The sequence below is a fragment of the Humulus lupulus genome, chromosome 4 (assembly GCF_963169125.1).
Source record: "Humulus lupulus chromosome 4, drHumLupu1.1, whole genome shotgun sequence".
In the NCBI taxonomy this organism is placed as follows: domain Eukaryota; kingdom Viridiplantae; phylum Streptophyta; class Magnoliopsida; order Rosales; family Cannabaceae; genus Humulus; species Humulus lupulus.
The window spans coordinates 134,461,627-134,476,666 of NC_084796.1; the positions used below are offsets into that span (position 1 = coordinate 134,461,627).

The 15,040-nt window shown below is 34.0% G+C and overlaps 1 non-coding gene across 1 annotated transcript; it reads right to left on the reverse strand.

Annotated features, from left to right (window-relative positions):
* Positions 1–5,533: 5,533 nt before the first annotated feature.
* Positions 5,534–5,643, reverse strand: LOC133833191 (small nucleolar RNA R71). The gene has a single exon (XR_009892586.1). It is a non-coding gene; the product is annotated as a small nucleolar RNA R71 (small nucleolar RNA).
* Positions 5,644–15,040: the final 9,397 nt, after the last annotated feature.

Consider the following 15,040-nt stretch of genomic DNA (forward strand, 5'->3'; position numbering starts at 1 on the left):
GCATGTTGAAGAGAATGTTGACATGGAGAGTGACTCAGCTATTTTTGAGAATTCAGAATAGGACAAGAATTCAACAATATTGTTGCTGCTCTCTTTTTTATATATCTGCATCTTTTATTTCTGTTATACTATCTTGTCTTTTTGTACACCTATAATGATTTGCTATTTTTTGTTGTGTCCTTGCAAGGACATTCTGGTACAAAATTCTAGTATATTCCCATTCTAGAATATTCAATTCTGGTGTATAAATTGTAACGTTGGATAGTGTATTCATTGAGGAGAAATAATACAGCCAAAGATATATTATTCTTTCATAGCCATCTTTATTTTTTTTTACTCTTTTAAACTTGGTATCACGAGCCTTCTCTGACCTCCATCCATGGATCCTTCGACTCACTCCTCCACTGCTTCCACTGGCACCCCTATTACTTCCTCTCCTCCCTCTCCTCTCATTCCACCTCCCCCAGTTCATACTCCCCACTGTCTTCGTCCTCAAGTCTCTGCTCCACAATTTGTTGTCCCTGCTCCCATCTCTACTCCAATCCCTGCCTTACCACCCCAACATCAATTCTTTAAACATTTGGCTCCTCTTACGATTAAACTTGACCGCCAAAACTACTCCTACTGGCGCTCCCTAGTCCTCACCACAGTCTGAGCTTTTGATCTTGATGGCTACATACTGGGCACTACCCCTTGCCCTTCTCAATTTTTTGAAACCTTTGGACCTCCTCCATCCTTGATGCCCAGTCCCACTCAAATCCCCAATCCAATGTATGCTACTTGGATTCGCAGTGACCAAGCTCTAATGATCTGGTTGTTCAACTATATCACAGAGAATATGATGGGGCATGTTGTTCGGTGTCTCACCTCCAACCAAATATGGGTTTGTTTTGAATCTATGTTTACCACCTAGTCTAAAGCTAGGTCTCTATAGCTACGACTTCAAATGCAAACTCTTAAAAAAGGGTCCCTCTCCATTCATGACTATATGCTTAAGATGAAGAATATTGTCGAAAGTCTCACTGCTGCTGGGCAGCTTATATCTAATGATGAGTTATTGTTATACATTCTTGCTGGCCTTGGTCATGAGTATGACCCTATTGTGGTTAATATTACTTCCTGTCATTACTATATCTATCCAAGAGGTACAGTGTTTGCTCCAAAATCAGGAGCTTCATCTTGATAAGCTTAATACTCCTTTGCCTTACCTTTCAGTTCCCACGGCCAATGTCGCTCAAGGCTCTCATCGCCCGTTTCCACTAAACAATTTTACTAGCTCTTAGTAACAACCCAAAATTACTAATAAGGCTTAAGAGCATTGATTAGTATGTCGGGAGGACACAATTGGAAGTTATGTGACTTAATGGTGAAAATTCATGATTATGTGAAAAGCATGCTTATATGATTATTTGGATAAATGTGATACATGACTATGTGTATTAGTATGCATGTAGGCTCTGATTAGGTTCTAAGGGTAAATTCGTAATTTTGGTTCATTGAGGGAATAAATGTAAATATTTGTGATAAAATGTTGAGATCACATTATTATGTGGATATATTTGTAGCTTGTGACTCGAGGCGATCCTAGTGAGCGGTTTAGCAGAAAAGTCACGGCGGGGATTTATAACCGGCTCGAGGGAGTCCGAGGGTATTTCTAGGAATTTGAGAAGTATATTGGAGATTATTTGATATTGAGGAATATAATTGGTGATTAGTTAGGTGTCGGGATGTAAGTGGTAAATATTAGAGACACTCGAGGAATTAGCGGGAATATGGAACAAATGACCAAATTGCCCTTGGAGGGATTAAGGGCTTAGATTTAATGTGAGGGTAATATGGTCATTTGGTCTAATAAGAGGATAAGTCATACTCAGCCTTTATGGACTTAATGATAACTCTACAAAATAGAGTTATTTCACCACTTTTTATGTGCTAATTGTTGCTTAATTCTTGAGTTTTTAATTGAATTATTAAGTTTTAAAGTCATTTTGAATTTATTGGGCTTATTTTGATTTTATTTATTTTTGTGTATTTTTATAGTTATTTTGTTGAAATGTTATAGTCTAATTATTTAAAATTAATATTGTTAAGTTATGAGTAAAAAGATGCAATTTTGAGCTTAAATGTTTAAGTAAATTAAATTTTAATTAATATTTTCATGAAACTTTTGTTGTGTATTTTATTATTGGAAATATTTAGTTTTAATTTAATTTATGTTGATTTTTGTAGAGAATTTGTTGCAATTTTTGCTCTTAAAAAAGCATGAAAAATTGACATTTTTAAGGAAAAGAAAGAAGGGAAATGGCATTTTTTAAAAAATACCATGGATCCATTGCAGTCGGCCCAGCCCGCCAACATCAGCCCAGCCGAGCTCCCTGCTCCAGCTCTCACTGCCCATCACACAGCATGCCTCCAGCGCCACCAGCTTCTACCTCCTGCCACGCTGATGCTCCCTTCTAGCCGCACAAGCCAAGTACACCCAGCCTTCAGCAATGCACTTCATTCCATCAGCATTCAGCCACTCACGCCAGCTGTCCACCCAGCTGCAAACCTTCTCTCCAACCGAAGCCACCTTCGGACCAGCTGCCACCTCACGCCCAAGGCTGCTCAAATCTCCATTCAGCCAGCATCTCCTTTGGCCCAAGTCCACCTTCAGCAATCAAACCACCAAGACCCAAGAAGCTCCAGCAGTCACGGCCCAAGTCCCTCCACCAACCACGCCTGGCTCTTCAACACAAAGCAGCCCCAAGCCTCTTCAGGCCCAACACCATCTCAGCTGTCCCCAAATGCCAACACAGCCACAAAAAAATGCCAAAAATCATGTTTTTTCCTTCCCAATATTTTTCACTCAAATATCAATTCACTCGTCCCTATTTTTCTTACCTAAATAAACATTCCTAATTCATTTTTTTTACCCTAGCTTTTCACTAATAGTTTACCCAACCAAACATTTCATCTTTCCAATACTCTTACACTTACTCTATTTATCCTACAACTTCCCAACACAATTAAATTAATCAATTTATTTATTTTAATTTGATTAATTTAATCTCCATATTTTTCCTATAAATAGAGTCTTGTAAGACCATTTGGAGAGCTCTTCTTCTTCATCTTTTCAACATCTTCTACACATATTTTTCTCTCTTCTTTTCACTATTTTCTCTCTACCATTTTCATCTTTTGAAGAGCATGTCAAGTATGTTATTTTGTAATTTTTATCTAGTTATGAGCTTCTAATCTTTTTCAAAGGTTATTAAGATGATGATGAAGGAAAATGTAACTAGATAGTATTTTTTGTTGTATGTTGATTTCCCATTTGTACAACATTGTTTATGGATTTTTTATCAAAGATATGCATTTTTCATCTAGTGTTGATTGTTAAAGCATATTACACTTAGTTCTTCATTATGCAAAAATATGATATTCTTTGATTAAATGTTTTTCATTAAATTGTTCACATCTAATTCTTAGAGCATAAGTATCATATTTTGCCTAAACATAATCTCTTTGATTTTTTGTAGTTTCATTAGGTTGCGACACAACTAATGCTTAGAAATTATATCTTATATAAGTGAAGAAAAATCCTACCTTTTTGAAAGAGTAACTTGTGCTTGAATAGAAAATACATTTTGAAAAAATATATAGTGTGATTTATTTCAACTATATCAAAACTTGGGAATCAATATACTTATAAATACTATTGAACTTGCATTTTGTGGATTCTAATATCTTAATAATCTTATTTTACATATCTCATTTGAAAACCATTTTTCTATTTAATCTTAAATCTTTTTATTACTTGTCTTTTATTTTTCTTAAAACAAAATCTCATCAAATATTTGGAACTAGGTTAGAATATTCTTGCTTTGTTTGAAATAGTTTCTTTTGATGTTAGTCAACTCCCATGGGTTCGACCTCGTACTTACATGAACATTATATTCCGAAACGATTCGTGCACTTGCGAGTTTAAATATTAAAACACCCTCTTTTAGGATCAACAAGTTTTTGGCGCCGTTGCCGGGGAGTTGCAAGAAAGAAACGATCTTTCTACAAGGTAAGTAACATTCTTCTACTAGTTATTTTATTTTTATTTGCACTATTATCTTAAAAACAAAAAAAAAAAGTAAAGTAATATATATATCTATAAAAAAAAATCGAAAAAAAGAGTAAAAATCGAAAAAGAATAAAAAATGAAGTTATACATATATTTATTTATATTGTTATATATTATATTATTTATATTTCTTGGTAGTTGATGGCATTTAGTGCCTCATACTTACTTATTAGTTGAGTGCATTAGTGCCTCCTAACCCTTTTTCTTTTTCTTTTACTTTTTATGTTTTTTATTTAGGTGAGTGCATTTGTGCCTCCTAAATACTTGATAGTTGAGTGCATTTTTTGCCTCCTACATACTTGAGCAATTTATCTCCTCTAGTTGATGGCATTAGTGCCTCCTAGCTTTTATTTATTTTTTTATTTATCTTAGTTGATGGCACTAGTGCCTCCTAAGTTTTATTGTTATTATCATTATTATTATTATTAATGTTGGTTGATGGCATTAGTGCCTCCTAATTTTATTTTTGTTGATCATTTGGTTGATGGCATTAATGCCTCCTAATTTTTATATAACTATTTACTATTGCTATTGTCAATTTTTTTTCTTCTTAATTATCGCATTTAGTTAGTTGTAATTTTGTTGTTTAAGAAAATACTTAAAAAAAAAAACTAAAAAACAAAGCTTGTTCTTTCAACATAAGCAATTTTTGCTTAAAGGAAATTTGGCAAAGTTCCCATCCACGCTTATTAATTAACCTCGGGGAGTTGTTATTAAGTTGTGAGTAAGTGGAATCAAATAGGCCTGGGAACAAGTTAAACCAAAAAATAAAAATAAAAAATCATAAAAATCATAAAAATTTTTTATATATTTATATAAATATTATAATATCTTCTTGTTATAAGTATGCTCTGTGGTTGCGGTTCTAACTGATCTTCCACATCAGAAATTTGTTTTCTTGTGATTGTTTGTGTTACTTGGTGAAATTTGTGACATTGTATGCATCAGTGGCATCGTAATTCAAAAAATCGTTTGGTGAAAAAATTAGTGTCTGTACCTGAAATTGAAAGTGTTTTTGAAAGTTTAAGCATAATGGAACAAGAACCTAATGTTGTGCAAGGAAAAACTCTTCTTGAATACTTTTCACCCATTTCATCTAATGCTCCATCATGCATTGTTTTGCCCACTACTAATGCCACTCATTTTGAACTTAAACCATCAATCATTCAATTGTTACCATCATTTTATGGTTTAGAAAGAGAGGATCCATACATGCATGTAAAAGACTTTTTGGAAATTTGCTCAACCTTTCGTTTTCAAAATTTTTCAGATGAGTCAGTTAAACTTAGGTTGTTTCCTTTTTCTTTAAAAGATAGAGCCAAAGCTTGGTTAAACTCACTTCCAACTGGAACCATAACTACTTGGGATCAACTTTTTAATAAATTCCTTGCTAAATTTTTCCCCATGTCCAAAACTGATAGTTTAAGAAGAGAAATCTCCGAATTCTATCAAAAAGATAACGAAGAAGAATTTTATGAATGTTGGGAAAGATTTAAAGATTTATTGTTAAAATGTCCCCACCATAGTTTTGAAAAATGGAGACTTGTAAAATATTTTTATGATGGTTTAACCCCTTCAAACCGACAAATGATTCAATCTATGCATACTGGAAAAATTTTAAAACTGCAAGGGCAAGAGGCTTGGGACGCTCTTGAAGAATTGTCTGTTAATTCACAACAATGGAATTATTCTGAGCCTAGGTCTAGAGCCAACCCTTCACCAAAAAGAGAAGGAAAATATGAAATAAAAGAATAAAGTGATTTAAGAACATCATTTGATAAATTAGCAAGAAAAGTAGAAGCCTTAGTAATAAGTCAATCTATGAATTCTCATGTGCAACCTAAAAAAGATGTTTGCTCTTTATGTGCTAGTTCATATCATAATGCTCAATCATGTCCTTCTTTTATTGAAATATTTTCTGAAGAGGCTAATGCTTTACATTCATATGGAAAACCTTCTTCTGATAGCCCATTTTCCAACACATACAATCCAAATTGGAGAAATCATCCTAATTTTTCATGGAGACAAAACCAACCACAAATGAATCAAGGAAACCAATTCCACATGCCAAATCCAAATCATGCCCAACCAAGTCAACCTTACCCTCCACAAAGAAAACCTTCCTTAGAAGACACCTTACAACAATTCATGCAATCCACCCAACAAATCTTACAAAATCAGTCTCAATCCATTGCCAAACTCGAGACACAATTGGGTCAACTTGCAACTGCTGTAACCGAGAGAGAAAAAGGAAGATTTCCTATCCAACCCATCCCAAATCCTAAAGGCCAATATGAAATAGGAGCCCCTAGTCATAAAGAAGAAGCTAAGTCTATTTCAACTCTTAGGTCCGGAAAACAAATTGTCAAACCCGATTACATACCTCAAGATGAAAAAGACCAAAGTTAACCTCAAAGTTCCAACACAAATGACCTTTCAAAAGATGATGCTCAAATCCTTCCTTCCATCCCAAAAGCTCCTTTTCCACAAAGATTAATTCCACTCAAGAAAGGCAACCAATATAGTGACATCTTAGAAGTTTTCAAACAAGTAAGCATCAACATTCCTTTCTTAGATGCCATTAAACAAATTCCTGCCTATTCTAAATTCTTAAAATACCTTTGCACTGTTAAAAGAAACACAAATGTTCTAAAAAAGGCGTTTTTAACTGAACAAGTTAGCTCCATAATTCAACATAAAAGACTTGTGAAATATAAAGATCCCGAATGTCCAACAATTTCATGCATCATTGGCGATCATTTCATTAACAAAGCCTTACTTGATTTAGGAGCTAGTGTGAATTTACTGCCTTATTCTGTGTATAAGCAAATTGGTCTAGGAGAATTAAAACCAACTTCTATAACACTTCAATTAGCCGATCGTTCAGTGAAAATCCCTAGAGGTATTATAGAAGATGTTTTAATTAAAGTGGATAAATTCTATTTCCCTGTGGACTTTATTGTTCTTGACACTCAACCTATTGAAAATGCTCATGCTCAAATGCCCATCATTCTAGGTAGACCATTTTTAGCTACATCTAATGCAATTATCAACTGTCGTAATGGTGTATTGAAATTATCTTTTGGAAGCATGACTGTTGAATTAAATGTTTTTAATGTTGCTAAATCTGTTGAGTGTGAGGAAGTGCATGGAGTTAACATGATAGGGAGTATGTGTGAAGATGATGGGAATGACTTACTTGATTTTTGTGAAAAATACTTTGGTATGAACTTGCATAATGATGATGTGAATTCTTTGTTAGAGTCTATACCCTTGAATGAAACCAAAGTTGAACCCTTTTCACCCGTAGATCATGTTCAATCAATTTCCGAGTCTCCAAAGTTAGACCTTTAACCTTTGCCAGAAAATTTAAAATATGCTTTTCTAGGAGAGTCTGAAACCTTGCCTGTTATCATAGCATCTGCTTTAGATAAAGAACAAGAAGATAAATTGTTAAATGTCCTTATAAAACATAAGGAGGCCATAGGTTGGACTATTGGAGACATCAAGGGAATTAGCCCATCCATATGCATGCATAGAATCCATCTAGAAGAAAATGCTAAAACCTCTCGGGAATGTCAAAGAAGGTTAAATCCAAATATGAAAGAGGTCGTTAGGGAAGAAGTACTTAAACTGTTAGATGTAGGTATCATTTACCCTATTTCTGATAGTCAATGGGTTAGTCCAGTCCAAGTAGTGCCTAAAAAGTCTGGGATCACAGTTATTGAAAATGAGAAAAATGAATTGATCCCTACTCGAGTACAAACGGGGTGGAGAGTGTGTATAGACTATAGAAAGCTAAATAATGTTACTAGAAAAGACCACTTTCCTTTACCCTTTATTGATCAAATGCTTGAACGTTTAGCTGGCCATGCATATTATTGTTTTCTTGATGGCTATTCGGGCTATAACCAAATCCCCATTGCCCCTGAAGATCAAGAAAAGACTACTTCACTTGCCCTTTTGGAACCTTTGCATATCGTCGCATGCCTTTTGGTCTTTGTAATGCTCCTGCAACTTTTCAAAGATGTATGATTGCAATATTTTCTGATATGGTTGAAAGAAATCTTGAAGTGTTTATGGATGATTTTTCTGTGTTTGGAAATTCTTTTGATGACTGTTTGCACCATCTGTCTCTTGTTTTAATTTGCTGCAAAGAAAAGAATTTAGTTCTTAATTGGGAAAAATGTCATTTTATGGTTAAAAAAGGAATTGTTTTAGGTCATGTAATCTCATCTGAGGGAATAGAAGTTGATAAAGCAAAAGTTGACCTTATTTCAAAACTTCCCCCACCTAAAACAATAAAAGAAATTAGATCATTCTTAGGTCATGCCGGTTTTTATAGAAGATTCATAAAAGACTTTAGCAAAATTTCACGCCCATTATGTCATTTGCTAGGAAAAGAAAATGCTTTTGTCTTTGATAATGATTGCCATGTTGCCTTTGAAAAATTGAAATCCCTTTTGACTAGTGCACCCATTATTCGCCCTCCTGATTGGAATATTCCTTTTGAAATAATGTGTGATGCTTCTGATTATGCTATTAGTGTTGTTCTAGGACAACGAATTAATAAGTTACCTCATGTAATCTACTATGCTAGCAAAACTTTGAACGATGCTCAATTAAATTATTCTACAACTGAAAAAGAATTGCTTGCTGTTGTGTTTGCATTGGAGAAATTTAGGTCTTATTTGTTAGGATCTAAAATAATTGTCTATTCTGATCATGCTGCATTGAAATATCTCTTGTCAAAAAAAGATGCTAAATCTCGCTTAATTCGTTGGATCTTGCTTTACAAGAATTTGATTTAGAGATACGAGATAAAAAAGGTTCTGAAAATGTTGTTGCCGATCATTTGTCTAGAATTGTTGTTGAGACTAATAATGAATCCACCACTATAACTGAAACTTTTCCTGATGAACAACTCATGCATATATCTTCTTTGCCTTGGTATGCTGACATTGTGAATTATTTGGTCACTGGTGAAATTCCTTCTCATTGGTCTAAGCATGACAAATCTAAATTTTATTCTGAAGTGAAAAATTTCATGTGGGATGATCCTTATTTGTTTAAATATTGCCCTGATCAAATAATAAGGAGATGCATTCCAAATTGTGATCAAACTAAAATCATATCTTTTTGTCATGATCATGCATGTGATGGACATTTTAGTGGTAAGAAAACTGCTTTGAAAATTTTACAATGTGGATTTTATTGGCCTACTATTTTTCATGACACTTATGTTTATTGCAAATCTTGCGAACGTTGTCAAATGTTAGGAAGTGTAACTAGAAGAAACATGATGTCTTTGAATCCTATCCTTATTGTTGAAATATTTGATGTTTGGGGCATTGATTTTATGGGTCCATTTCCTAACTCTTTTGGTAACTTGTACATTCTTGTTGGTGTTGATTATGTGTCTAAATGGGTTGAAGTTGTTGCATGCCACACAAATGACCATAAAGTTGTGCTTAAGTTTTTGAAAGAAAATATTTTCTCCCATTTTGGCTCACCACGTGCTATCATTAGTGATAATGGTACACACTTTTGTAATAGATCTTTTGAGCATTTAATGAAACAATATGGCATTACACATAAAGTCACTACACCTTATCACCCACAAACTAGTGGTCAAGTTGAAATATCAAATAGGGAAATTAAGCACATCTTAGAGAAAACTGTCAATCCAACTAGGAAAGATTGGTCCTTAAGACTCATTGATGCATTATGGGCATATCGAACTGCATACAAAACACCCATTGGAATGTCTCCCTATAGACTTGTGTATGGAAAGGCATGTCACTTACCCGTTGAGCTAGAACATAGAGCCTATTGGGCAATTAAGCAGTTGAATTTTTCCTTAGACAAAGCGGGTGAGAGAAGAAAGCTTCAATTAAATGAGTTAGAAGAGCTTAGACATGATGCATATGACTATCCAAAAAATATAAGGATCGAATGAAGATTTACCATGACAAAAACATTTTGCGAAAAGATTTCTCCTGGTCAAAAAGTCATTTTATACAATTCTCGTTTGCATCTCTTCCCGGGGAAGTTACGCTCTAGGTGGGTAGGTCCATACATTGTTCACACTGTTTTTCCACATGGAGCCATTGAAATTGAAAATCCTAATAATGGTAATGTATTCAAAGTGAATGGACAAAAATTGAAACCATTTTTAGAATTGAAAATTGCTAAAGTGGATGAAATCCTTCTTGAGGATCCTATTTACCATGGTCCTTGATCGCTCTCATCAATTATTGGTAAATGTGTGTTTTATTTATGTTTTTAGGTTAACTTCTTGTTTTGATTTTTGTTTCTTTTTTGTTGCACTCTTGACATGCTCCATGATGAGGTACGACCATTCTAAACTCTAAACTCTTTCACGCTTCAATTTATATTTGTATTTTGATACATTGAGGACAATGCATAAATTAAGTTTGGGGGTAGTGAGTTTATATGATTACTTCTTTCATATGTTTGAAAATGGTAGAATTTTTTTTTTTTTTTTTAAAAAACAAACAAAAAAATTGGATGATAGAGTATCTATTTTATATATTAATTATAAAAAAAAAACAAAACAAAAATATATTATCTTTCTAGTAATATATATATAGTTTTGTACTTTTATACTTTATTTTCTATCAAAAACTATTAAAAAAAATTATAAAAAAAACCCCTTTGGTGATATCCGTTTTTCCTATGATAATACCCTTGATTGAGTTTGATTTTAGTTTAAAAAAATATATGAATCTTTTTTAAGCTTTGTGTTTAATTCTTGGGTCAATTTTGCTTAAAAAATGAAATTTTGAAAAAAATCATTCATCATAATATGTGAAATAAATAGTTTATCACAACAATTTTTCCAAAATTCACATAATAACTTGATAAATAGTTTTGGACTTCTAATTTAAAATATATTTTCAAAGTAAGATTGACTATGGAATTAATTACATAAGGTTAATTTTGATTCATATTTTTTATAAATTATTTTCATTGTGCAATCTTTGAGGACATTTTTTGATATCATCAAATAAAAAAAATGTGTGTTTTTAATTTCTCTTTTGCTCGAGGACTAGTAAAATATTAAGTTTGGGGGTGTGATAACTCTATAAAATAGAATTATTTTACCACTTTTTATGTGCTAATTGTTGCTTAATTCTTGAGTGTTTAATTGAATTATTAAGTTTTAAAGTCATTTTGAATTTATTGGGCTTATTTTGATTTTATTTATTTTTGTGTATTTTTATAGTTATTTTGTTGAAATGTTATAGTCTAATTATTTAAAATTAATATTGTTAAGTTATGAGTAAAAAGATGCAATTTTGAGCTTAAATGTTTAAGTAAATTAAATTTTAATTAATATTTTCATGAATCTTTTGTTGTGTATTTTATTATTGGAAATATTTAGTTTTAATTTAATTTATGTTGATTTTTGTAGAGAATTTGTTGCAATTTTTGCTCTTAAAAAAGCAAGAAAATTGGCATTTTTAAGGAAAAGAAAGAAGGGAAATGGCATTTTTAAAAAAATACCATGGATCCATTGCAGTCGGCCCAGCCCGCCAACATCAGCCCAGCCAAGCTCCCTGCTCCAGCTCTCACTGCCCATCACACAGCATGCCTCCAGCGCCACCAGCTTTTACCTCCTGCCACGCTGATGCTCCCTTCTAGCCGCACAAGCCAAGTACACCCAGCCTTCAGCAATGCACTTCATTCCATCAGCATTCAGCCACTCACGCCAGCTGTCCACCCAGCTGCAAACCTTCTCTCCAACCGAAGCCACCATCGGACCAGCTGCCACCTCACGCCCAAGGCTGCTCAAATCTCCATTCAGCTAGCATCTCCTTTGGCTCAAGTCCACCTTCAGCAATCAAACCACCAAGACCCAAGAAGCTCCAGCAGTCACGGCCCAAGTCCCTCCACCAACCACGCCTGGCTCTTCAACACAAAGCAGCCCCAAGCCTCTTCAGGCCCAACACCATCTCAGCTGTCCCCAAATGCCAACACAGCCACAAAAAAATGCCAAAAATCATGTTTTTTCCTTCCCAATATTTTTCACTCAAATATCAATTCACTCTTCCAAATTTTTCTTACATAAATAAACATTCCTAATTCATTTTTTTTACCCTAGCTTTTCACTAATATTTTACCCAACCAAACATTTCATCTTTCCAATACTCTTACACTTACTCTATTTATCCTACAACTTCCCAACACAATTAAATTAATCAATTTATTTGTTTTAATTTGATTAACTTAATCTCCATATTTTGCCTATAAATAGAGTCTTGTAAGACCATTTGGAGAGCTCTTCTTCTTCATCTTTTCAACATCTTCTACACATATTTTTCTCTCTTCTTTTCACTATTTTCTCTCTACCATTTTCATCTTTTGAAGAGCATGTCAAGTATGTTATTTTGTAATTTTTATCTAGTTATGAGCTTCTAATCTTTTTCAAAGGTTATTAAGATGATGATGAAGGAAAATGTAACTAGATAGTATTTTTTGTTGTATGTTGATTTCCCATTTGTACAACATTGTTTATGGATTTTTCTATCAAAGATATGCATTTTTCATCTAGTGTTGATTGTTAAAGCATATTACACATAGTTCTTCATTATGCAAAAATATGATATTCTTTGATTAAATGTTTTTCATTAAATTGTTCACATCTAATTTATAGAGCATAAGTATCATATTTTGCCTAAACATAATCTCTTTGATTTTTTGTAGTTTCATTAGGTTGTAACACAACTAATGCTTAGAAATTATATCTTATATAAGTGAAGAAAAATCCTACCTTTTTGAAAGAGTAACTTGTGCTTGAATAGAAAATACATTTTGAAAAAATATATAGTGTGATTTATTTCAACTATATCAAAACTTGGGAATCAATATACTTATAAATACTATTGAACTTGCATTTTGTGGATTCTAATATCTTAATAATCTTATTTTACATATCTCATTTGAAAACAATTTTTCTATTTAATCTTAAATCTTTTTATTACTTGTCTTTTATTTTTCTAAAAACAAAATCTCATCAAATATTTGGAACTAGGTTAGAATATTCTTGCTTTGTTTGAAATAGTTTCTTTTGATGTTAGTCAACTCCCATGGGTTCGACCTCGTACTTACATGAACATTATATTCCGAAACGATTCGTGCACTGGCGAGTTTTAATATATTAAAACACCCTCTTTTGAGATCAACACTTAATGTAATGTGTAGAATGAAATAGAAGCTGAAAGAAACAGAAGGAGGAAAGAAAGAAAGAAAAACATAACACTTAACCTCTTCCTTTTTATCTCATTTGGTTCCCTCTTGCATCACCATCTCTTGAGGAATTTTGGAGCTTTAACTCAGGAAAGCTTAGGCTGAAGCTTGGGGTTAGGATCTTTGGTGAAGCTAAAGGTTTAGCGGGAGTTAGTCACACAATTGTGGTAAGTTTCAAGGTTTTCTTCAATTTCTGGTTTTGGTGTTGAAATGGATTTTTCAGCTGAGTTTTAATGGGAATTCTAGGGAATTAAGGCTGAGGTTTTGAGGAGTGAAAGCTAAGGAGGTGTGGACAATAGCCTAAGGTCTAATTTCCCCATTGAAGGTAAGAAACTCTGGACTTAGTCACTTGAATTCTGGACTAATATGGTTTTTATTGAGTTTTTGAGCTTCAAGCTCAATCATGGTGGTTTCTTTATTTTGGGGTGCATGTGGTTGGGTCATATGGGGTGAGTTATACATGTTGTTAGGCTTGTTTTGGTGTTTGGTTGAAGTTTGGAAGGATTTGTAGAAGTTTGGCTCGGGGAAAATCGAAGGAAGAAAAAACAGGGTTTGCTTATGCTGTGACTAGCGCTGTAGCGCTAAGCCTAGTTTTCTGGGAGCTTTTTGGCTCTGCTTGTAGCGCTATAGCGCCCTCTTTGTAGGCTGTAGCGCTACCTTGTTTCCAGAAGAGGATTTTTGGATTATTTCTTAGGGTTTTTGCTCGGGGGCTCGAGGTTTGATTCCACCACCCCATTTGGTGGAATTAGGGCTTCCCGAGGGCTCGGGATTGGTTCCGAGGCTAGGTTTTGGAATTAAAGTTTGGTATGGTTCTAATTTGTGCCTGTGACTAGGTGTATGCTAGGGCTCGGACGGGATCATGCTTGAGAGTTGATTTCATTGAACAAAGCTAGCAGAATCAAAGGTAAGAAAACTGCACCTGGTTATGTGATTGTATTGGGACTAAAAGCTCCCTATATCTGTATGATGTCATAGATGGTATTATGCCATGGGACATGTGATAAACAGCCTAAGAGTGTCGAAATCAATATTTACGCACAGGGCGCGGCTCGGCCATTGGTAGCTGAGGACAGCTTGATATTCACTGAGCTCGGTTTAAGCAGGCCGGAGTCAGTGGGATAAATAGGGGTGCGACCTAAGGGCATCAACCTTGGTTATTATATGTGTACTGGTTATTATATGTGAATTGGTTATTAATGTGAGTTGATGAGCTTAGTATGCTGAATGCATGGTTATGTGAAAAGTTTGGATTGTTGAGTATATGGTTGTACTGTACAAGTTATCTGATTGTTTGATTGTTGATTATGCTCTGTTATTGCATTTTCTTGCTGGGCCTTGGCTCACGAGTGCTACGTGGTGTAGGTAAAGGAAAGAGCAAAGTGGACCAGCCTTGAGTTAGAGAGCTTTGGGCTGAATGTACATAGTCAGCTGATCGGCCGCCACGGTCGAGGAGTGGTACAGACGGGGAAAGCCTAAATGTCTGTGTTTGCCTTTATAGTGGCTAGTACCTGTACTTTTAACCTGAAATTTTGTAAACTGTCTTTTAAATATTATTACTTTTGGGATCCCATGTAAAAGAATGTTTGAATATATGAAATGTAACTTTTGTGACCGAAATCTTTTAACCCTAGTTCAACTATAGTCTCAGTAACA